This window comes from Schistocerca piceifrons, chromosome 9 (genome assembly GCF_021461385.2).
Source record: "Schistocerca piceifrons isolate TAMUIC-IGC-003096 chromosome 9, iqSchPice1.1, whole genome shotgun sequence".
NCBI classification, from domain to species: Eukaryota; Metazoa; Arthropoda; class Insecta; order Orthoptera; family Acrididae; genus Schistocerca; species Schistocerca piceifrons.
Window position 1 is genome coordinate 204,632,099 of NC_060146.1, and position 26,260 is coordinate 204,658,358.

Genomic DNA, 26,260 nt, shown 5'->3' on the forward strand with positions numbered 1-26,260 from the left:
ACCAGTCTCTGGAGTGAAGACTACAACAACTACAGTGATGCGACCTTACAACCCAGAAGGTTTTAACTTCAGTGACAACGGCCAAGAAAGCCTGCAGACTTACATATCAAAGATTGTTGACTGTTATGGATATCAGTAACAGGAATTCCAAATCTTTACAGATGTTCTTCAGAATAGCTCTGACATACAATAAGAAGCGAGCAGGGATCCCCAGTTTTCACATGTAAAGAGAAAAGATTTAACCAAACATTTGTCATTTATCTACCAAAAAAGAGACTGCAACTTACATTTTGCATGCATTAATGTTTGTCTACTACGGTTCTGACGGGTGAGAGGGACGATGAGCTCTGACGCAAAGTTCACTCACATCCCAATGTACACTGACCAGCCAGGGCATTACGACCACCTAGCTAGTGGCCAGCACGTCCACCTTCTGCACGGATAACAGCGGCGATGCGTCGTGGCATGGAAGCAATGAGGCCTTGGTAGGTCGCTGGAGGGTCTCGGCACCACATCTGCACAAGCAAGTCACCTAACTCCCGTAGGTTCCGGAGAGAGGGACCATGAGCTCTGACGCCAAGTTCAATCACATCCCAAACGTGGTTGATATGGTTCAGATCTGGCGAGTTGGGGGGGCAGCACAACAACTGGAATTCGCCTGGCCTTGTGACATGGTGCATTATCTTGTTGAAAAATGCCACTGCCGTAGGAAACAAAACTGTCATGAAGGGGTGTACGTGGTCTGCAACCAGTGTACGATACTCCTTGGCCGTCATGGTGCCAAGTACGAGCTCCACTGGAGCCACGGACGCCCACGTGAATGTTCCCCAGAGCATAATGGAGTCGCCGCCAGCTTGTCTCCGACCCGTAGCCCAGCTGTCAAGGAGCTGTTCGCTGGAAGACTACGAATCCGCGTCCTTCCATCGGCATGACGATGAAAGATATAGCGAGATCCATGAGACCTCTGCCACTGCGCCAATGTCCAGTGCTGATCATCATGTGCCGACCATCAAGTGCCGACCATCAAGTGCCGACCATCAAGTGCCGACCATCTAGTGCCGACCATCTAGTGCCGACCATCTAGTGCCGACCATCTAGTGCCGACCATCAAGTGCCGACCATCTAGTGCCGACCATCAAGTGCCAATTTCAGTCGTAATTGCCGATGTCGTGATGTGAGCACTGGCACATGCATGGGTCGTCGACTGTGGAGGTCAATCTTTAAGAGTGTTCGGCGCACCATGTGTTCAGACACCCTCTACTCGGACCAGGATATACGTCTGATGATAGTTCCATCACAGTTCGCTACCTGTTCTGTCAGTCTGCCCAGCCTATAATGCCCGACACCTGTAATGAGGCATGGCGAACCAACTCCACGAAGTCTGTAACTGGATCAAAGCAGCGATCGGTATAAAATGCTAAAAATCAAATAAAAACAATGAACTGTGTACACAGCCAGGCCAACAGGCATTACATGCATTGCCCAAAAAAGGATAGTGCATTGAGAATGGCTAGTTTCTAGCTGAAATCTAGATCTGCGAATAAAATTCCAAATGACGACTGATGGCCGAAATCTATTATTTACAAATTAAAATAACGGTCGCTGTGTGCAACAGCCTCTGAATGGAGGGTAACCTGATAAATAAAAACAGTCACGATCGCGTTTTCAGATTTTTACTCGCTAGCAACCGGTTTCGACCCTTTCTTCACACCATCTTCAGGCAATTCCCCGCCATGATGGCTGCTGGTGGCGACAGATGGAGCGAGATCCGTAGAAGTATTTCTACGGTTCTCGCTCCATCTGCCGCCGCCAACAGCCATTATGGCGGGGAAAAGAATGAAGATAGTCAGAGGAAAGGGCCGAAACCGGTTGCTAACGAGTAAAAATCTGAAAACGCGATCGAGACTGGTTTTACTTAATTTGTAGTTTGGACATGATTTCACCGTCGCTTCGCCACTCGTTGAGCACACTCACCGCAGCACTCCGACCAGTCGCGCACTTACTGAAATGCTCATGCCGAACCTCGGCGCCATCACAGTCTGCCCTCGGTCATACTCAGCCATATCGTGCGCCTTACCCATCCTGCACATTGGCAGCACGCCCACCGATACTATACCCAACATGCGTGTAGGTGAATAGGAATCATTCATTGCCAGGTGACGCTGCAATAGCCTGGACGGGTTCATATCGATAGATTCTGTGGTCATAATGTTCTGGTTGACCAGCGTGTGTTCAAATAGCAAGAAGATATTTTTTATGTTGTTGTTGTGGTCTTCAGTCCTGAGACTGGTTTGATGCAGCTCTCCATGCTACTCTATCCTGTGCAAGCTTCTTCATCTCCCAGTACCTACTGCAGCCTACATCCTTCTCAATCTGCTTAGTGTATTCATCTCTTGGTCTCCCTCTACGATGTTTACCCTGCACGCTGCCCTCCAATACCAAATAAGTGATCCCTTGATGCCTTAGAACATGTCCTACCAATCGATCCCTTCTTCTTGTCAAGCTGTGCCACCAGCTCCTCTTCTCCCCACTTCTATTCAGTACCTCCCCATCAGTTATGTGATCTACCCATCTAATCTTCAGCATTCTTCTGTACCACCACATTTCGAAAGCTTCTTTTCTCATCTTGTCCAAACTATTTATCGTCCACTTTCACTTCCATACATGGCTACACTCCATACAAATACGTACAGAAACGACTTCCTGACACTTAAATCTATACTCAATGTTAACAAATTCCTCTTCTTCAGAAACGCATTCCTTGCCGTTGCCACTCTACATTATATATCCTCTCTACTTCGACCGTCATCATTGCTCCCCAAATAACGAAACTCCTTTACTACTTTAAGTGTCTCATTTTCTAATCTAATTCCCTCAGCATCACGCGACTCAATTCGACTACATTCCATTATCCTCATTTTGCTGTTGTTGATACTCATCTTACATCCTCCTTTCAAGAAACTTTCGGATATTTTCCTTTACTTGTATTGCGAAACGTTGTTTCTTGCCAAATTCCATGGCTCTAGGTCAACGGGGAGTTTATAAACGTTCTGATGAGTGAGTTTGCGAGTATCTTTTGACTGAAGTGATTAAAATTTTTTACATCGCAAACGGAGCATAGACGTTAATACGTTCCTGAGAAAAAGGGATCTTTTAAGTGAGAGACGGATGGACAAGAAACGTCCTATAAGGGTTCAGTTTCTTACAGAGTGAGGCGCGGGACCCTAAAAATACAGTGGTCTTCTTAAAATAATCACTTGGGAAGAAAAAAAAAGGTGGCTAATTAACGTATCTCAAATACAGTTGTGGTGATTTATTTTATTAGTTTTACAAGACTCAGCTGTGGAGCGCAAAATGATCGACATTATTCACCGGCGCTGGTGAAACACTGCACTTGACAGTTCGCTTTGTGTCAGGTTAGGTTGGCTGCACTGCAACTTCGATGATGCAGTAAAATGGTTCAAATGGCTCTGAGCACTATGGGACTTAACATCTGTGGTCATCAGTCCCCTAGAACTTAGAACTACTTAAACCTAACTAATCTAAGGACATCACACACATCCATGCCCGAGGCAGGATTCGAACCGGCGACCGTAGCAGTCGCGCGGTTCCGGACTGAGCGCCTAGAACCGCTAGACCACCACGGCCGGCGATGATGCAGTAGCAGCACCCTCTATACATACAGCAGGCTATACAATATTCCGTTCCACCTCGTAAATATCAGCTAAGTAATAACAATTCGTTTTTGAGTTACTACCACAATGATAGCAAATAAAACGACCGCATAATACTGTAGATGGAACAAAGCACAAGCCTTCGATAACGGAGCCAAGAAACGCAGGAAATAAGCATTTTATGATGACCGATATCTTGAAAACAGTACGGTATACATTTTACAAAATAAATAATAACCGAGACAGTAACTTCTCGCTCTAGGTTTTGTTATGATAGTGATGCAACAAATAACCGATATTCGTAGCTTTTCACTTACCAGTTTACAGCGACAGTGGCGCAATTTCGTCCAGGTCTCCATCGTCACTGCTGTCGGAATCGGCGCCGAAACCATCCTCACTGTCGTCATAACCAAGAAAAATCATCAGCTATTCATGGTCACTAATGATAGCTTCCATTGTCTGTGCTGCTCGAATAAGTTTTTCAGTGTGCTCGACTGTTTTTCTCCAGGAGGTTACATCCACAGTTGCAAGAGCTTCACCAGCAGCTTTTCCACGTCTTTTACTGTAAAGAACTTCTTGTTGTTCCTGATGTCTTCACATCACTCCATATTAACTCGATGAGGTTGAAGTGGCAGTGATGTGGTATCAGCCTTATTACAGTATGGCGATTTCGTCTACAAAAGCTTCGTCATGCTCACATCCGCAGCGATTTTCATGCCTCTAACCACTGCAGCACAACTTCTTAACCAATAACAACGCATGTTTCCAGAATGAGATTTTCACTCTGCCGCGGAGTGTGCGCTGATATGAAACTTCCTGGCAGATTAAAACTGTGTGCCGGACCGAGACTCGAACCGAACGGAGTTCGAGTCTCAGTCCGGCACACAGTTTTAATCTGCCAGTAAGTTTCAACAACGCATGTTGTTTATGTACACACGAAACAAAGCGGACTTTGACGTCACGACCAGAAGCGTTTGCTGCGCTGGGATTGGTTCGTGGCGCGTGCTTGTCGCCTCGCGCTTCTCACTATTCACTTGTTAACCGGTTATGCTGCCAACACGAAACGCATACAAGTGCAAAGTTTGATCGGCCTCGGTATGGATGGGTTCTGCGAGACTGCCAGGCCGGTAGATTGTGCCTTTGTCGGAAAAACACTCAGTGCAGTGGAAACGTCGTGTCGCCGAGGGTACGCAGCCGGGGGCTGAGGTGACACAATGCGTGTGGCTGTAACTGGAGCGGCCTGGAGCCTGGAGCAGGAGATGTCAGGAATCTGCGGCGTCCTGGTGTCCAGAGGGCTATTTTTTGCGTCACTGCAGTGTGGGAGGGGTGGCCGGCGTTATTAACACTCCTGGAGGCAGAGGGGGGGGGGGACGGGAAGAAAGGGAGAGAGAGAGAGAGAGAGAGAGAGATCGATAGTTCCCGGTGTGCGCCGGCGAGCCCTTCCGTCCGTACAAACTGGTCAGAGTCCAGAGCCTCCGCTGACTCGTGAGACACGACAAATCGGAGAGGGGGCAGTCGACGTTAGGCAGACTCTAGTGTGCATTCGACGACGAGATCGTTAGGGGCCGAGCAAGCACCTGCACCTACGAGGACCATACTGAAAGTAACGAGCGACATTTTTTGAAAGTCTCTCCGGGTTCGCTGCCGTATCCCGCAATCAACTTGATTCAATATTTCGGCCATGTAACGCCATCTTCAGGAGTACGCTGCTTCTGAGTCCCGCTGAGAACTGTTCTGAGCGGGACTTAGCAGCAGCAGTAATATATCTTCCGCAACTACGGCTTTTAACTTGTCTGACTTTCCCTTTGACTAGAGCTGATTTCCTTCTATAATCTAGTCTCAGATCCTGATCGTCTGTTGAATTCAACATTTTTAAGTATTCACGCTTCTTATCTTCGCTCCACACTGCTATTCCGCTGCGGTTAGCAGCAACACATCTAGCGATGTCTACCCACACGTCACCTGCTCTGAGAAGACACAGTTCAGCTAGGCTCTTCTGCAGTCTCCTGAAGAATGGTTTGATGCAGTTCTGCATGCTACTCTATGCTGTGCAAGCCCCTTCATCTCCAAAAAGCTACTGCAACTTACATCCATCTGAACCTGATTACTGTGTTCATCACTTGGCCTCCGTCTACAATTTTTACCCCCCTCCCCCTGCCCCTTCTTTCATTACCAAATTGACTGTTCCTCAGAATGTGTCATATCGCTCTCTTCTTTCACTCAGGTCTTCCCATAAATATCTTCCCCCCCCCCCCCATTCCTCATTTGTCATTCGATCTAACCATCTAGTTAATCAGCGTTTTTCTACAGCATCGCATTTCGAAACTGCTTACCGTACACGTTCACAAGTCGCTGATGCCGACACGATGCCAGTGGGGCAGCCATGCCATACTAATCTTGGTCTGAAGTTTTTCCGGTGTTACACATTAATCATGTCAGTTATAAACACCTCAGCAGTTAAATATACAAGATTGGTCAGGGAACGTGTGGCACGCTATCGTAATATATTTTGTAAAGGCTATTAGGTAGGCAGGCCGGCCAGCCGACCGACCGACCCAGACAATCGAAAGACCCAGACCGACCGACCCAGACAACCGAAAGACCCAGACCGACCGACCCAGACAATCGAAAGACCCAGACCGACCGACCCAGACAACCGAAAGACCCAGACCGACCGACCCAGACAATCGAAAGACCCAGACCGACCGACAGACCGACCGATCCAAAGCGACAGACACATCGTTGGTTGGGTCCAGCACCGAAGGAGGGAAGTGTTACTGCTAAATTCGAAGTACGATGTTAATGAAAGGGGAAAAACTATGAACACAGTCGCAAACCTGCACTAGTGAACACGAAAATATCAGGCCTGCATAAGAACCAAGGGATTCTTACGAACATTCGAGTAGAATTTCAGTTTCTCACAATAAGAAGGCTACACCAGCTCTAAGAGTCGGGTAGAAGTTGATTGATTCCCCTTGCAAAAGTGCAAAACATCCCCACCACGGCTGAGGTTTTGTGGACCCCCTACCGCGCCGTACGTCAGCACCGGCACGGAGACAGTCTCTGAACCAACAGAGCGCTCCATTAATTCGGGCTGAAACACGCCACCGCTCTCTAGGACAGGTTCAAGACCCGCCCGTGGCTGGCGATGAGTCGTACGGAGGCGGGGTGTGGATGTTTTACCAAATAGCCGCGCCACCACTGACGGAACACTTTCTCTCAACCTGGAAGACTGTACGGGGCCCCTAGTCAAACAGGATACTTCCAGTCAGCGTTTGGTATTAGCAGGCCGTGCACATCCAGTATATATACTTCACAGTCGTCATTCGAGGGTAAGTCTGAGAACGTTCTCCGTATTCTTCACATTATTCGTAATTAAACAAAGAAAATGTTTACAGTGCTACAGAAAGTGATTTTCCCAGCAAACTGAGCAAGAATGTTGATCCAGTTTCACATATTTTACAAGAAAAAGTGTTCAGACTGCACACGGAGAGAGAGAGAGAGAGAGAGAGAGAGAGAGAGAGAGAGAGGCAGGCGCGGCCAGAAACGCGCCGGTTTGGCAGACAGGTGGCTCTGTGCTCGCAGGAGATCATCACGTGGCGTGGTGGCGCTGTCCGTTGGCCAGCGAACGATACCAACACCGACTCAAACGAAGGCCTCGGCACTTGTTCGTAACGTCACGTCAGCTAGGCACGGCGAACGCCAGGTCTGTTGCAGGCATACTCATAATGGTGATGGTGATGTCTCCGTCTCTGACACAGGAAAATGTGAAACTATTGGCGGTAGTTGACCAACACACATTGTTCTGAAAGATTTCTGCAAGCAATTAATTGTGCAATTCATTACACTTCTTAACAAATAGTGTACTCCTGAACTTAAATTTCCACCTGTTTTAAGGACTGACATGCAAAAACAACTTGACGGGCCAGCAGCAACAGAATTCTTGCTTCTTTACCTTATTTGTGAATGTGAGGAAGTTACGTTTGTACTGGGTTGCTTTTACAAGAAACTGTGAACATATTGGTGCTCTTCTTTAGTTATCTTGCCGGCCGCGGTGGTCTAGCGGTTCTAGGCGCTCAGTCCAGCACCGCGCGACTGCTACGGTCGCAGGTTCGAATCCTGCCTCGGGCATGGATGTATGTGATGTCCTTAGGTTAGTTAGGTTTAACTAGTTCTAAGTTCTAGTGGACTAATGACCTCAGAAGTTGAGTCCCATAGTTCTCAGAGCCATTTGAACCATTTAGTTATCTTGGTTGACTATGGGGTGAGGAGCACTGAATGTTAATGAAATATCTTACGATTGTACACGTTGAGGGAGGGGATCGGGGACAGAATAAGAGGCAAAAGAGAGATACTTGTTTTATCAAATAATTTTTTTTTAATCTTATAAAGTTTCAAATGGTTCAAATGGCTCTGAGTACTATGGGACTTAACATCCATGGTCATCAGTCCCCTAGAACCTACAACTACTTAAACCTAACTAACCTAAGGACATCATACAACAGCCAGTCATCACGAGGCAGAGAAAATCCCTAACCCCACCGGGAATCGAACCCGGGAACCCGGGCGCGGGAAGCAAGAACGCTACCGCACGACCACGAGCTGCGGACTATAAAGTTTCTCCTTTCAGTTGCAAGAGGGGAATATTTATCTTTTCTAATGTGCATGTTTAAAAAAGTTTGAGCTCAGCAGTATTTTCGATGTATGAAGCTATTTTGTTTCCTGTTCAGAATTCCTTTCGTTGATAACGACTGTATTCTAATGACTGGCAACAGTTGGACATTTACACATGTAAATTAGTTCACAATTCCAGTGACGATTTCAAACGAAAATAAATAAATAAATAAAAGAAACGAGTTCATAGTAGGGGGTTGGGGTAAGTTTCGATAGCAAAATGGATCAAGTAAATATAATTATTTGAATTAAAAATTTCCGAAGCTTGCAATGGGGCAAAGCATCTTCTCATATTGATCTACGTTTGTTGCGACAGGATTCAGTAATACAGAACTATGATCTTCATTTGTAGCTTAAAGATAGTAAGAAAATCTTTCATCTAAATAAAACTGCTGAATCCAAAACACTACCAAACATTTTGTCCAAAAATAAGAGATTTATAGTGATACGCACGCCCAGCCGTTTCTGCCTGCAACAGACCTGGCGTTCGCAGTGCCTAGCTGACGTGACGTCACCAACAAGCGCCGAGACCTTCCTGTGAGTCGGTGTTGCCAGGACCCCCGCCGGTGCTGTGGCGGTGAGTGAGTGCCACGAGGTAAGTCGGGTGTCATAAGGGCAGCAGGCTTACTCTGAAGGGCCAGCTCGAGGTATGAGGGTGCCGCTATGGCGCAAAAACACAGAAGAAGCAAAGTAAACTATTCAGTGTTCTCATTCTGTCCATTATAAATGGATTTTTGAAAGCCTGCGACCGTGGAAACGATGTGTTCGTTTATAAATAACTTTCCTGGTATCAGTCGCCGATTATCTTTCATTCGTATTTTACATGTTTCCGGAAATGATTCCCATTTTCAAGCGTGTTTTCTCTTTGTACTACGCTATTTTTGCGTTAAGTTTTCGATGTGTGAGGTTCTGCTTCGTTTTGTTGACTTTACTGCAATGTATAAAAAACGGGCAATTTTTGGCTGTTTATATGTCATTCCCAAAGTACGCCGTACACTGAAAGTTGTGTGCGATGTTTAAAGTGTGTGTGTGTGTGTGTGTGTGTGTGTGTGTGTGTGTGTGTCTGCACCAATAGATCATAAGAAAACTACATGTACAAGTGCTTCCCAATTTCGTCCCAAACTACATACAAAAAATCGTTAACTAACTGTAAATTGCGCGTTTGTTGTATTATTATAAAGTAAACAAAACAAAGCAGAACCTCACACATCGAAAATATTACGTAAAAATGGCATAGTGCAAAGAGAACACACACTTGAAAATGGGAATCCTTTCCCGAAACGCGTCGTGTAACATATGAATAAAAGAAAATTGTGACTGGTAGCAGAAAAGTTATTTCTAAACAAACTTTTCGGTAAAAAAACGGATTTTACGTCAGTTACAGCTTCACATGTCATCTTCATGGTGACGATGATGATGATGATGATGATGATGATGATGATGATGTTTGGTTTGTGGGGCGCTCAACTGCGCGGTCATCAGCGCCCGTACAAATTCCCAATTTTTACACAGTCCTATCTAGCCCCTGTCACGAATGATGATGATGATGATGATGAAATGATGAGGACAACACAAAGAACCCGTCCCCGGGCAGACAAAATCCCCAAACCGGCCGGGAATCGAACCCGAGACCCCGTGAACCAGAGGCAGTAACGCTAGCCACTAGACCACGAGCTGCGGACATCTACATGGTGAAGTGCCTAACATTTCGGTAACAAACATAGTTATTATGTATAAATTTGCGTTTCGTGCATGTTCGACCATATACTGTTTTATATGAAATAGGAGGTCTCTATCAACGATCTCGAGAAAATTCGTGTTATGTTCAGACTAATTTGCGATTGCGCACGCCAGCTATAATGCTAGAATTGAACACTCACAACAATCCTGATACCTAAAAAACTGCCGGCCGCGGTGGTTTAGCGGTTCTAGGCGCACAGTCCGGAACCGCGCGACTGCTACGGTCGCAGGTTCGAATCCTGCCTTGAGCATGGATGTGTGTGATGTTCTTATGTTAGTTAGGTTTAAGTAGTTCTAAGTTCTAGGGGACTGACGACCACAGATGTTAAGTCCCATAGTACTCAGAGCCATTTGAACCATTTTGAACCTAAAAAACTGTTTGAGGAACTGAAACGAGATTTTAGTAAATAACAGCAGACAAAGAGAAACGTCGTTTGAATATGGAGGACAAGCGGAACTCCGTGTATCGTGATACACGAGTAACTGCTGACTTTCGCAATGTAATGATGTAATTTTTTAAGTGTCATCGGTAGCTGAAGAAATGAGGATTGGTGTGGCTTTTCAAAAATGGCTCTGAGCACTATGGGACTTAACATCTATGGTCATCAGTCCCCTAGAACTTAGAACTACTTAAACCTAACTAACCTAAGGACATCACACAACACCCAGTCATCAAGAGGCAGAGAAAATCCCTAACCCGGCCGGGAATCGAACCCGGGAACCCGGCCGGGGGAAGCGAGAACGCTACCGCACGACCACGAGCTGCGGACTTGGTGTGACTTTTCAACAAGGTAAGTGAAAAAATTACACGTTTGTATTCATACCGAAAATTTGCATTTCATAAGCTATTGATCTGATTTGTGCTATGTTTCCCGTTTCATAAACCACTGTTTCAGAGTTCTGTCTCTTTTGCAACTTTATTAGGATGTTCGTTAGGTGACAGGGTGTAAACTCAACTTTGTTCTGACAAAAGAAGCAAATTTTAACACAGCAACAAGAGAAATGCAGGGGATACTCTGAATTCCCAACTGATGATATGTGGTTATCAGTTTACAGCCACTTTTAGTTAATACAAGTACGGTAAAAATGACCACATGGAACAACTTATACAACTGTACAGTGAAATAACTTGTTTGTGAAAATTGATACATGTACATTACACACAAGTACGGTAAAAATGACCACATGGAACAACTTATACAACTGTACAGTGAAATAACTTGTTTGTGAAAATTGACACATGTACATTACACAAACAAGAATGTAAAAAAATGGTGTTCAGAGAAAAGGATGAAACATTTCTAGAAAGTATACAACTGTGGACCAAATCGCTATAAAAACTATCAACATTGGCAAACGAGGGAACACTGCAGTAACATACCGACAGACACCGTTTCGTAATGTGAGCGAAAATCGGACATAATACATCGTAAGCAACATCGCTAGTTTTTGTAGGGAACTACTTTAACATTTAGGCAAGCCAGGTTGTAGAAATAGTTCGTTACAGACCACTGATGATCTTTTACTTAAATTACACGAAACGCATTTGGTGACAAAAATACGCTTTTTTTTAGTTGCAAAGACGGATTTAAGATACCTTTAATAATTTCTGAAATACTCACAGAAAAGGTGTAGGTCTCGTGGAAGATGCGTAATTTGGGAGGTGGAGTTGGTGGTGGGTGAGAGAGTTGTATAAAGTAACACTATAATTAGCGCCAATAAAACGTTTCTGGTACTACTGGATGAGGAATACGCCCTAATGCAAGACAGCTGTGTAGTTTTATCCATACATGTTTCAGAACTTTTTGTGCTATGCTCAGACGGTTACTTTATTTGCTTTCTGTAAAACTGGTCTCAAGTCTTCGAATGAAGCACTGATGTTGTGGTGTCACCGCCAGACACCACACTTGCCAGGTGGTAGCCTTTAAATCGGCCGCGGTCCGTTAGTATACGTCGGACCCGCGTGTCGCCACTATCAGTGATTGCAGACCGAGCGCCGCCACACGGCAGGTCTAGAGAGACTTCCTAGCACTCGCCCCAGTTGTACAGCCGACTTTGCTAGCGATGGTTCACTGACAAATTACTCTCTCATTTGCCGAGACTATAGCTAGCATAGCCTTCAGCTACGTCATTTGCTACGACCTAGCAAGGCGCCATTATCAATTGCTATTTATCTTGTGATGCATGTACCATCAGACCGATGTTCACCAATTATGGATTAAAGTTAAGTATTCCAGTAGCTACGTACTTTTCTTGCTAGTATAATTACTTTACCTGTTCCAGACCTCACGCCATCCTGCGTGAGCTTAACGCGTGCCTTTCGGCTACCCGTCATTGTGGATGGGCTGTCTTGCCAGTCCACAACAGATGTAACGATTGAATTCACGACAACCAAGGCTCTATGGCACTATATGACATTTTCGTTTATTTGCAGAGATGCATATGGGGCCTGAAGGACCCGAGAGCGCTAACGCGCTGCTTCCTAGACTCGGGTAGGCGCGCCGGCCCCAGATCGAATCCGCCCGGCGGATTAACGACGGCGGCCGGTGTGCCGGCCAGCCTGGATGTGGTTTTTAGGCGGTTTTCCACATCGTACAAGGTGAATACCGGGCTGGTCCCCCACGTCCCGCCTCAGTTACACGACTCACAGACATATTTCACAATTTACACTAGATGCAGACAGGTGGGGTACGCTAATTCCCTCCTGGGTGGTACGGGGTGGTGGCTGGAAGGGCATCCGGCCACCCCTTAACATTAACATGCCAAATCCGGTTAACCACGGCCGACCCTGCGAAATCGCGGGGCAAGGAGCAAGCGATAGATAGATATGGGGCCTGAAGATGGCACAGTGAGATGCTGAAACTGGTAGCCTTCAAAATAAAGTAAAATCACGTATTAAGTTACACCGCTGTTGGTGAATTTCATTGACATGGACAATTTCTTAACGAGCCGATGTTCCGTGTCCGTGATGGGCCGACAGAGATTCCTAATAATCAGCCTCTTCCTCCTTGTTTCCTTACAGGAAATGAGGAATGTACATGCAAATAAACATCAAAGTACGCATTTTAGATGTAAATAAGATGGAAAACAGTAATGATAGACAAAATTACTTCCACACGTCCTTAAGTTGGCTTCTCCGACCTAAGGTTCCCCATCTCAAACTGTTCACTCGAGCATTCTCTACATCCTGTTAAATTTTTGCTCGCTCTTACGGATACACCTTGTATATACGGCGTCTCTACAGAGAGTAGTCTGCCGCATTTTCTTTTATGTTCCAGCAGATATCTCCAATCTCGTTTTTGTGTAGTCAGCCGAAACAAATGCCGCTCGTCACGTGTTTTATGCGACCCCTATTGTCTACGGAAAGCGTCGGTTTGTTTCCCGTTACAAACAAAATGATGTTTAAAGCGCAATTTAGCGTTCTCCTTCGGTAGGGCGATCCCAGATTACTATGGTGCGGTATATACACTACTGGCCATTAAAATTGCTACACCACAAAGATGACGTGCTACGGACGCGAAATTTAACCGGCAGGAAGAAGATGCCGTGATATGCAGATGATTAGCTTTTGAGAGCATTCTCATAAGGTTGGCACCGGTGGCGACACCTACAACGTGCTGACAGGAGCAAAGTTTCCAACCGATTTCTCATACACAAACAGCAATTGACCGGCGTTGCCTGGTGAAACGTTGTTGTGATGCCTCGTGTAAGGAGGAGAAATGCGTACCATCACGTTTCCGACTTTGATAAAGTTCGGATTGTAGCCTACCGCGATTGTGGTTTATCGTATCGCGACATTGCTTCTCGCGCTGGTCGAGATCCAATGACTGTTAGCAGAATATGGAACTGGTGGGTTCAGGAGGGTAATACGGAACGCCGTGCTGGATCCCACCGGCCTCTTATCACTAGCAGTCGAGATGACAGGCATCTTATCCGCACGGCTGTAACGGATCATGCAGCCACGTCTCGATCCCTGAGTCAACAGGTGGGGACGTTTGCAAGACAACAACCATCTGCACGAAGAGTTCGACGACGTTTGCAGCAGCATGGACTATCAGGTCGGAGACCATGGCTGCGGTTACCCTTGAAGCTGCATCATAGACAGGAGCGCCTGCGATGGTGTACTCAACGACGAACCTGGGTGCACGAATGGCAAAACGTCATTTTTTGGATGAATCCAGGTTCTGTTTACAGCATCACGATGGTCACATCCATGTTTGGCGACATCGCGGTGAACGCAGATTGGAAGCGTCTATTCGTCATCGCCATACTGGCGTATCGCTCGGCGTGATGGTATGGGGTGCCATTGGTTACACGTCTCTCTCACCTCTTGTTCGCATTGACGGCACTTCGAACAGTGGACGTTACATTTCAGATGTGTTACGACCCGTGGCTCTACCCTTCACTCGATCCCTGCACGTCACATGTCCTGTACGGGCGTTTCTGGATACAGGAAATGTTCGACTGCTGCCCTGGCCAGGACATTCTCCACATCTGTCACCAGTTGAAAACGTCTGGTCAATGGTGGCCGAGCAACTGGCTCGTCACAATAGGCCAGTCACTACTCTCGATGAACTGTGGTATCGTGCTGAAGCTGCATGGGCAGCTGTACCTGTGCACGACATCCAAGCTCTGTTTGACTCAATGCTCAGGCGTATCAAGACCGTTATTACGGCCTCAGGTGGTTGTTCTGGGCACGGATTTCTCAGGATCTATGCACCCAAATTGCGTGAAAATGTAATCACATATCAGTTCTAGTATAATATATTTGTCCAATGAATACCCGTTTATAATCTGTATTTCTTTTTGGTGTAGCAGTTTTAACGTCCGGTAGTGTATTTTATGGATACGTATAATCAGGGACAGTAGAACACGAAGAACAAACAGCAATCCAGTATCGACTGAGTCGCGCTGCGTGCTTGCCGGTAGCGGTCAGCACGAAGCACTGGCTATTCTTCGTGTTTCACTCTCCTTCTTAATACGTATCGATAAAACAAATATCGCATTACACTAATCTGGGACCGCACGATCGAATGGGCACGCATAATTCCGCCTTACAAACCATTTTGTTTGTAACGGAAAACAAACCGACGCTTTCTGTGGACAATGGAAGTCGCATAAAACACGTGACGAGGGGCAGTTGTTTGGGGTGACTAGTTACACAACGCAGAAACGAAATTGCAAATATCCGCTGAAACACCAGAGGAAATGCACCTCACGACTCTTAACGAGAGACACCCTTTATACAGGTTGGTACACAAAGGTACGGCCAAACTTTCAGGAAACATTCCTCACACACAAATAAAGAAAAGATGTTATGTGTACATGTGTCCGGAATAGCTTAGTTTCCATGTTAGAGCTCATTTTCGTTTCGTCAGTATGTACTGTACTTCCTCGATTCACCGCCAGTTGGCCCAATTGAAGGAAGGTAATGTTGACTTCGGTGCTTGTGTTGACATGCGACTCATTGCTCTACAGTACTAGCATCGAGCACATCAGTACGTAGCATCAACAGGTTAGTGTTCATCACGAACGTGGTTTCGCAGTCAGTGCAATGTTTACAAAAGCGGAATTGGCAGATGCCCATTTGATGTATGGATTAGCACAGGGTAATAGCCGTGGCGCGGTACGTTTGTATCGTGACAGATTTCCAGAACGAAGGTGTCCCGACAGGAAGACGTTCGAAGCAATTGATCGGCTTCTTAGGGAGCACGGAACATTCCAGCCTATGACTCGCGACTGGGGAAGACCTAGAACGACGAGGACACCTGCAATGGACGAGGCAATTCTTCGTGCAGTTGACGATAACCCTAATGTCAGCGTCAGAGAAGTTGCTGCTGTACAAGGTAACGTTGACCACGTCACTGAACGGAGAGTGCTACGGGAGAACCAGTTGTTTCCGTACCATGTACAGCGTGTGCAGGCACTATCAGCAGCTGATTGGGCTCCACGGGTACGCTTCTGCGAATGGTTCATCCAACAATGTGTCACTCCTCATTTCAGTGCAAATGTTCTCTTTACGGATGAGGCTTCATTCCAACGTGATCAAATTGTAAATTTTCAGAATCAACATGTATGGGCTGACGAGAATCGGCACGCAATTGTGCAATCACGTCATCAACACAGAATTTCTGTGAACGTTTGGGCAGGCATTGTTGGTGATGTCTTGATTGGGCCCCATGTTCTTCCACCTACGCTCAATGGAGCACGTTATCACGATTGCATACGGGATACTCTACCTGTGCTGCTAGAACATGTGCCTTTACAAGTACGACACAACATGTGGTTCATGCACGATGGAGCTCCTGCACATTTCAGTCGAAGTGTTCGTACGCTTCTGAACAACAGATTCGGTGACCGATGGATTGGTAGAGGCGCACCGATTCCATGGCCTCCGCGCTCTCCTGACCTCAACCCTCTTGACTTTCATTTACGGGGCCACTTGAAAGCTCTTGTCTACGCAACCCCGGTACCATATGTAGAGACTCTTCGTGCTCGTATTGTGGACGGCTGTGATACAATACGCCGTTCTCCAGGGCTGCATCAGCGCATCAGGGATTCCATGCGACGGAGGGTGGATGCATGTATCCTCGCTAACGGAGGACATTTTGAACATTTCCTGTAACAAAGTGTTTGAAGTCACGCTGGTACGTTCTGTTGCTTTGTGTTTCCATTTCATGATTAATGTGATTTGAAGAGAAGTAATAAAATGAGCTCTAACATGGAAAGTAAGCGTTTCCGGACACATGTCCACATAACATATTTTCTTTATTTGTGTGTGAGGAATGTTTCCTGAAAGTTTGGCCGTACCTTTTTGTAACACCCTGTATACAGTATAGTGCGTAAAGGGCGTAATGTACAGATATTTTTATATGTTGTCCCTCAGTATCTACGCGTCCGCGCATCAGGGTGTTGGTTGTCTCTTCTCCGCGCCATTTTGAGAACACAACTTGAGCAGATGCTGACACGGGACTGTACAACTGGCTCTTGGCAGTGCGAAGATGTGGCAAAAATTTTCAGTCAGATTTTCATTTTCTTGCATACACCGATAAGATAATACGTAATCTTTCTTGCCTGTTATTCTTGTTAGTCGTTTATTTCCACTCCGGTAGTCTCTATCTATGGATTTCGCATACCCAGTCAGCCCCATAAAAAAAAAAAACCAGCAATTGGTACTCACCCGTTCGGGTTTATTCGGCTCATTTCGTATAGCCTCGTCCCGTTTTGTCTGAGGGACTTTTTTGTTTGCAGATGCGACGGGGATTCCCCTGGGAGAGAGATCACATACACTATACACGCATTCACAAATCAACTCATGATTCGTTCAGAAATAATTTAGAGCGTATTCAAAAATGTTCGAAAACCAAAATCAATGCGTCTCAAAATCATATGAATAATCAATAGATCAACGTATGTTGCATGCTACGCGCTTCGTGAAGTAAGGCTCTTTTTTTCTTTCTTCAAGAATATGAATTTGGGACTCCCTGAAATTACCGCGCGCGCACGAACACACACACACACACACACACACACACACACACACACACACACAGATTTGTACCAACACATATAGTCAAATATAAAACAAGTGAAAGCATAAACCGGGAAATTGGCAATAGTTACAAAAACAAATGACACTCAGGCAAAATTGACAGTGTAAGTGTTGCGTTACGAGAACTCAGTGTCTACACGATAAATTTGAGGCTTTCAATAGGCTTTTCACGTGAGGGGAAGCTGCTTGGTTTTCGACTAATGAGCCGGCCGGAGTGGCCGAGCGGTTCTGGGCGCTTCAGTCTGGAACCGTGCGACCACTACGGTCGCAGGTTCGAATCCTGCCTCGGGCATGGATGTGGGTGATGTCCTTTGGTTAGTTAGGTTTAAGTAGTTCTAAGTTCTAGGGGACTGATGACCATAGATGTTAAGTCCCATAGTGCTCAGAGCCATTTGAAGCATTTTTTTCCACTAATGAATTAGTTGGTAATACGTGAATACCATTCCATATTATTATAAAAAAACTTCCGATGAACTGTTTCTAATCCATGACCAACGTGTGGTAGCGAAAAACGTTCAATGAATTCACTGAAAACGGCTTGTTAAAAATGTGAAACGTGCCTTGGTGCACAAGCGTTTTCTTATAAACTACCGCATCAGCATAACAGGCGTTACGCCTGAAGAGAATGTGTAGAGGGAAAGATGTGGAAATTACTTTGGAGTGTGCCCGGGAAATACACTGGAGTGCGGCGCCGGCGTTTCGACACATGCTGAAGCGAGTAGTTCTGGGAATGCTATTCGCTATTCGGCCAAATACGAAATTAAATTCGCAAATTTATTGCGGGACGATTAAAAAATGAGAAGCGACCCACAGGAGAGCAATGTCAATTTGCTGACTGCGCGGACACGGAAACATTTGTAGCGCCATATTTGATTACGCGGACGACATGGAACGTTAACACAATTACTGCAGGCCAGCGCGGGAATTGTGGTGCGTCGTAAAACGTTATGTTGGGGGGGGGGGGGGGGGGGGATATTGACGTAGACAACGGTGCTCGAAACCCGGTCGCCGGCAGAGCTTCGGTTGTATCAAAGGGAGACCAGTTAGGGCTGGTGACGTAGGCAGCCCGTAAACAACACTAGTGTGAGCACTACCGTACAGGAATGAATTACATAATGTGTTTGCTGGAGGACTGAAGCTGTGAGCCATTCTGAAAGAGAACACCTCGCCCAGCAGCCGCGAAAAATGCTTCCAGTATCAGTGGCAAGGTCTTTTTATCAGGAACCTTGAAAAAATCATTCAGCAAGAAAATTACGCTAATTTTTCTCCAGCAGCAGTAGTTTTATACAATATGACGCGGTACCATACCCATATTGGATCTCGACCAACGTGAGCAGCAATGTCGCAATACTATAAACCGCCAACGCGATAGGCTACAATCCGACCTTCATCAAAGTTGGAAACGTGATGGTACGCATTTCTCCTCCTTACACGAGGCATCACAGCAACGTTTCACCAGGCAACGGCGGTCAACTGCTGTTTGTGTATGAGAAATCGGTTGGACACTTTCCTCATGTCAGCACGTTGTAGGTGTCGCCACCGGCGCCAACCTTGTGTGAATGCTCTGTTGCATATCACAACATCTTCTTCCTGTCTGTTAAATTTCGCGTCTGTAGCACGTCATCTTCGTGGTGTAGCAATTTTAATGGCCAGTAGTGTAGTTGCAAAAAACAGACATCCAACAGCTGTGAATTCATGGACTAATTTTGGTACGCTACCGGTGTCGGAGCCTAATTGGCACCATATTCAGGACTCTATACACGAAACAACGCGAACCATCCAGTCGTTTGTGATTAGTAGAAGAACCACTTTATCAAAATAGTTACCGCAGACCTCTTCGCCACAGGCGTGGACACTTCACAGTTGTCGTTCAACGTGTGGAGTGTCCAATACCTTGGTGAGGAGATCAACGGACACCAGTCTTAAATTGTGCCTCTTTTAGTAAACACAAACGATTGGGCCGCTTATCTCGTTACGTGTGTAGGGGAATGAAGATGGTGCCTCAGGTACGATTAGTGGCAGTTCGTCTCATGGCGTGAACGATATCGCACGAGACTGCTCGCCCTTTGGCTCGGGTTCGATCCTTACTAGCGTGCCATGGACAATTTTTGTGTCGCTCAGTTGTTCGACTTTAGGAAACCACTCAAAGAACATGTTTCGCGACATCGCCTCTGCCCGCCCATTTGAACTTGCGCGGGCAACGGCCGAACTGGGAAACTCTATTCATAATTCTTCGTACATCCATAGTTGAAATGGAGGACAGTGGGACGTCAGCTGGTATAAATTTATAATAAAAATGAAGAAATTCCTGCAGCTGTGTTTAAGGCGTCGATTTTATTTTGGCAACTAGTTTCAACGTTGTAACAACGTCATCTTCAGGCCCTAAAAAATATACCATGCATACAACAGCATATGTGACATCAGTTCAAAATGGTTCTGAGCACTATGGGACTCAACTTCGGAGGTCATTAGTCCCCTAGAACTTAGAACTAGTTAAACCTAACTAACCTAAGGACATCACACACATCCATGCCCGAGGCAGGATTCGAACCTGCGACCGGAACGGTCTCGCGGTTCCAGACTGCAGCGCCTAGAACCGCACGACCACTTCGGCCGGCTGACATCAGTAATCTATGAGCTATTATGTAAACAAATATATTATAAATATATTACATAATGGACGAATCCAATAAAATTAATTACATTTTGGCCGTGAACTCTTAAGCGGAGCAACATATCTATTTTTTCCTTAACAATTCTTTCTCAGCAAAACCTACAGTACAAAACCCCTACAAGCTTTTAAGACTTTTTCTGATGAGCATGTCTGTACACTGCACCACCAGTGAAACTGGTATAGGGATGCGTATTGACATACAGAGCGATGTAAACAGGCAGAATACGGTACTGCGGTCGGCAACCCCTGTATAAGACAACAAGTGTCTGGCGCAGTTGTTAAGATCGGTTACTACTGCTACAGTGGCACGTTATCAGGATTTAAGTCACTTTGAACATGGTGTAATAGTCGGCGCACGAGCGATGGAACACAGCACCTTCGAGGCAGCGATGAAGTGAGGATTTTCCCGTGCGACCATTTTACGACTGTACCGTGAATATCAGGAACTCGCTAAAACATCATATCTCCGACATCACTGCCGGCGGAGAAAGATCCTGCGAAAACGGAACCAGCGACGACTGAAGAGAACCGTGCAACGTGACAGAACTGCAACCCTTCCTCAAACTTCTGCAGATTTCAGTGCTGGGCCATCAACAAGTGTCAGCGTGCGAACCATTCAGCGAAACATCATCGATATGGGCTTTCGGAGCCGAAAGGCTAACCTACGGAAAAAAATTTCTTTTTTCAACACTATTCTTAAAATTCACCCCAAGTTACTCGCAGTAGAAAACCCTGTGTTTACCATTTTTTTTTCTATAAACTGAGGCGATACTGTTTCTAATTTTACAATACTACGTACTTATTACTGCTATCGTCACCTCCATTTCAAATATTTTCTTTGTGCCATTTGTTCGCTATGTTGCTATACGGTTCGTCGGCATAATTACGTGGGTGATTACAGTTCCTGCTCTTAGCAATACACACTTAAGGGCCAAAGAAACTGATACACCTGCCCGGTATCGTATAGGGCCGCAGTAAACACGCTGAAGTACCGGAACACGACGTGGCATGGACTCGACTAATGTCTGAAGTAGTGCTGGAGGGAACCGACACCATCAGTTATGCAGGGTTGTCCATAGATCCTTAAGGGCAAGGGGGTGGAAATCTCTTGTGAAGAGCACGTTGCAAGGCATCCCATGTATGCTCAATAATGTTCGGTGGCAAGCGGGCGTGTTTATACTTAGAAGAGTGTTCCTGGAGCCACTCTGTACCAATTCTGGACGGGTCGTGTGGGTTGTTTCATGGCCCTACTGGAATTATCCAAGTCCGCCGGAATGTACGTTGGACTTGAATGGATGCAGGTGATCAGACAGGATGCTTACGTACGTGTCACCTATCAGAGTAGTATCTAGCCGTATCAGGGGCCCCATATCACTCCAACTGCAGATCCCCCCCCCCCCCCATCATTACAGAGCCTCCACCAACTCGAACAGCCCCTTGATGACATGTAGGGTCATGGATTCATGAGATTGTCTCCATACCCGTACACGTCCATCCGCTCGATGCAATTTGAAACGACAATCGTCCGACCGCGCAACATGTTTCCAGTCATCAACAGTCCAATGTCCGTGTTGAAGGGCCCAGGCGAGGCATAAAGCTTTGTGTCGTGCAGTCATCAAGGGTACACGAGTGAGCCTTCGGCTGCGAAAGCCCATATCATGGTGTTTCGTTGAGTGGTTCGCACACTGATACTTGTTGATGGCCAAGCATTGAAATCTGCAGAAATGTGCGGAATAATTGCACTTCTGTCAAGTTGAAAGATTCTCTTCAGTCGTCGTTGGTCCCGTTCTTGCAGTATCTTTCTCGGGTCGCAGCGAAGTCGGAGATTTGATGTTTACCGGATTCCTGATATTCACGGTACTCTCCTGAAATGGTTGTACGAGAAAACCCCTACTTCATCGCCATCTCGGAGATGCTGTGTCCCATCGCCCGTGCGCCAACTGTGACACTACATTCAGAGTCACTTAAATCTTGATGGCATGCCACTGTAGCAGCAGTATCCGATCTGACAACTGCGCCAGACACTTGTCGTCCTATATAGGCGTTGCCCACCGCAGGAGCGTATTCTGCCTGTTTGCATGTCTCTGAATAAGCATGCCTATACGGGTTTCTTTAGCACTTCAGCGTAATCTATTGTATTCAGCTCAGCTTCCTGAGTGTGAACTCGACGTCTCATGGATAGTCCAGGTGGGACTATGTTCGTACAAGACTGTTTTTAATGAATGAGATTCTCACTCTGCAGCGGAGTGTGCGCTGATATGAAACTTCCTGGCAGATTAAAACTGTGTGCCGGACCGAGACTCGAACTCGGGACCTTTGCCGATCGCGGGAAAGTGCTCTACCAGTGGCTGTGGCTAAGCCATGTCTCTGCAATATCCTTTCTTTCAGGAGAGCTAGTTCTGCAAGGTTCGCAGGAGTGTTTCTGTAAAGTTTGGAAGGTAGGAGACGAGATACTGGCAGAAGTAAAGCTGTGAGGACGGGGCGTGAGTCGTGCTTGGGTAGCTCAGCTGGTAGAGCTTTGCTCACGAAAGGCAAAGGTCCCGAGTTCGAGTCTCGGTCCGGCATACAGTTTTAATCTGCCAGGAAGTTTCATATCTGTTTTTAATGTTTTAAGTTACCTTTACTGCACTGAAGTTCGACGACGTCTGGAACTGCAATAAAGATCATTTGCAACTGATTGCTGTGCCCTTTGCCACTTGAAATGAATACAATCGCTAGGCACAACCATTTCGTTTTGGAATGAAACCCATATCAGGCTGCTACTCTCGGCTTTCTCTATACTACTGTCGTACGTTGTACACGATTATCGTTTACACCCTGTACAATGCCTTTGTATTTGCCTCTTCTCGTTACCGGGTGCGTCACCAGGGCAGATTTGGTGAATTTCCAACACCGCACAGTAGGACAGAAAACGCTACAGAGCTCTTTGGAGCCCTGCGTGGACGCAGCGATTTGTTTGTGGAGGTGAGGGAAAGGGGGGGGGGGGGTGTTAGGTAGGGCCCCCTTTGTCTCGACGCGAGCTTTTAGCTGGCGCGCAGATCTTTGCGTTTTATCTGCGGCCAACTCCATTAGCGGCACAGCCCTGCCCGTTGTGTTGTGTTGTGGTATGTCGCGGTCAAAGAGCTCAGCCTTCTGTGCTCGTTGGTAGGAAAGCTGTTACCTCGCATTGCGGTCCCAGTACTATAGCCGCGAGACCAAATGGCGAAGGTCGACAGCTGGAGAGGTATACTAGGAGAGGTGAGAGAGGGGGCACGGAAGGAGGGAGGGAGGGAGGGAGGGAGGAGGGGGGGCGGACAGAGAGGGAGGGAGGGGCAGAGCGAAAGACGGAGAGAGAAGGGGGGGCTGGGCAAGGAGGGTGTCTAAACTGAAGAACTGCGCCATTGGTTTGGAGGCCTCTGTGGTTGGCACTGATTTCTAGTTTCCTCAATACAATATTTGTTGATAAGTTATATAGGTTAATACAGAAGCCTTAGTAAGGCCAAAAGCATTTCGCTTTATCTTAAAGCAACTTCAGCGGTCACTGTAACAATATGGCTCTTTCTTTCAATTTTTTTTCATAGGATCAAACAGTTCTCATTCTTCCACTAACTAATCATACAATGAAGGCTTTCACAACCGGATGGTACTGTTGTTGATCATTCTTCCGGGTTATATGGCCGTGGTCCATGGAAGATGTCCAACGTAGTATTGGACGAAACGTTAGGAATAGAAGAATTCCATGGACCACGGACATATAACCCGGAAGAATTATCAACAACACTTCCACTTACTATTCTAACCACTATTAAATTATTTTCGTTACTCACTTTTTTTTGTATGTGACATCACTATTCACGTTCTACGCATATGTGGTAGATTTTAGCACATCATACGTTCACAAACACTGAATATTTTGACGTTGCTGTGAAGGCCCAATGCCATCTCGCCAGCCCTTTATTTTGATATTGCGGGATGGGTTTGTATTTTCTTTTGTTTTGCTGGTAGCAGGAGCGTCTGCTACTTCTCTCTCTCTCTCTCTCTCTCTCTCTCTCTCTCTCTCTCTCTGTGTGTGTGTGTGTGTGTGTGTGTGTGTGTGTGTGTGTGTGTGTGTGTGTGTGATGTTACAGAATCACAATAATAGTTGAGAAAATCCATTACGTAAGCTCAGTACAACTTCAAAACGAGAAAGCCGATCTCATAGCGAGTTCAGTAAAACCAAGTGAAATGGAAACTAACTGGGTGACAGTTATTGAACTACATGAAAAAAAAGTAAGTAAGTTACAAACAACGGCGTGCCCACACTTTTCTCAAAATGTAAAAAACGCCACTGCAGATATTCGTATTTAGGTTATGACGTGTTCGAGACGCCTGCCATCATTGGAGATGATGTGACGCAGACGAACACTGAAATTCTGCATGACCTGCTGAAGAATCGGAACGTCGATGCTGTCGATGACGTCCTGAATAGCTGTTTCCAGTTTTGGGGTTATTGCTGTACACCTTGTCTCAAATATAGCCCAACAAAAAGCAGTCGCATGTGCCCAGATTCGGAGTATGTGTCCGGCAATCCAGGCCCATGCCAGTGTCCTCTGGGTACCCCAGAGCCAGAATGCGGTACCCAAAGTGCTCCTCCAGGACATCAAACACTCTCTTGCTTCGATAGGGTCGAGCTCCGTCTTACACGAACCACATCTTGTCGGAATGAAAGTCAGTTTGGATAATGGGGATGAAATCATCTTCCAAAACCTTCACGTATCGTTGAGTAGTCACCATGCCATCAAGGAATACCGCACCGATTATTCAGTGACTGGACAATGCACACTACAGAGTTACCGGTTGAGGGTGAAGAGACTTCTCGATCGCGAAATCTCAGTACCCCAAGATGCGCTAATTTTGTTTGTTGACGAACCCATCCAAATGAAAGTGCGCTGAACCAAACCATACAGCGCATACTAATTCCCATCATGCTCCGCGGTCAACCGTATAGTTTGAACGTAAACAGTTCAGAAATCATGACGATTTTATTTCATATAGTTCAATAACTGTCAATCAAAAAAATGGTTCAAATGGCTCTGAGCACTATGGGACTTAACATCTATGGTCATCAGTCCCCTAGAACGTAGAACTACTTAAACCTAACTAACCTAAGGACATCACACAACACCCAGTCATCACGAGGCAGAGAAAATCCCTGACCCGCCGGGAATCGAACGCGGGAACCCGGGCATGGGATGCGAGAACGCTACCGCACGACCACGATGTGCGGACAACTGTCAATCCCTTAGGTCTGAAACTAGTTGCATGTAACTACTAAAAAAGTGGCACATGTTATACGAATGATGCATTCCATTTACACTATCCCACCACTTCCTACAGTACTTCCTACTCTTGTCAACATAGATGGCGACGCTGAGAGCACAACTCGACGTTTTGCGCGGGACGCGATGTGTGTCAGTGACTTTGTGTGCTGAGCCTAAATTTGTCGTTAGGCCAGGATACAAGAAATGTAGCAAGTGGAACCCGTGCAGATGGGTAGGAAAGACGCGAGCGTGGATGCAAATGTACACTATTCGATCAGAGGTACCTGTACACTTGTTGGTGGACATGTAGGGTGCGTCCACAATTAGCCTTCACGACCATTCTGCTGGGGGACACTTTCAGTTAGGTATCTGAATGTCTGTGTAAGGATAGCAGCCCAAGAGCCGGAACCAGAGAAGATAGTGGTGTTGCAGGCTGGTGTGTGGAGGCAAGTACGAGTTCTGACTCATCATAAAGCTGCTGCACTGGATTTCGTGTCGAGGCACTCGGAAGTGTAGTTGCTTTCACGAACGTTACTCTCCCACTGCCTCACAGAAACTGTTTTAAGACACGGTGCATTGTCATGCTGAAATAATCTTCTCAGAACTGTTCCTCTACCGTACGCGCTACCTTATTTTACGGACTAGAAGACGCACTCTGTTGTCCAAA

General features: G+C 46.2%; 1 protein-coding gene and 1 non-coding gene across 2 annotated transcripts in view; one reads left to right on the forward strand and one right to left on the reverse strand.

The window, feature by feature from the left end:
* LOC124717377 (protein PALS1-like) overlaps positions 1–26,260 on the reverse strand; it is a 550,527-nt gene that overhangs the window by 291,014 nt on the left and 233,253 nt on the right. The window lies entirely within an intron of this gene.
* Positions 22,806–22,879, forward strand: Trnas-cga. Its single transcript has one exon. It is a non-coding gene; the product is annotated as a tRNA-Ser (tRNA).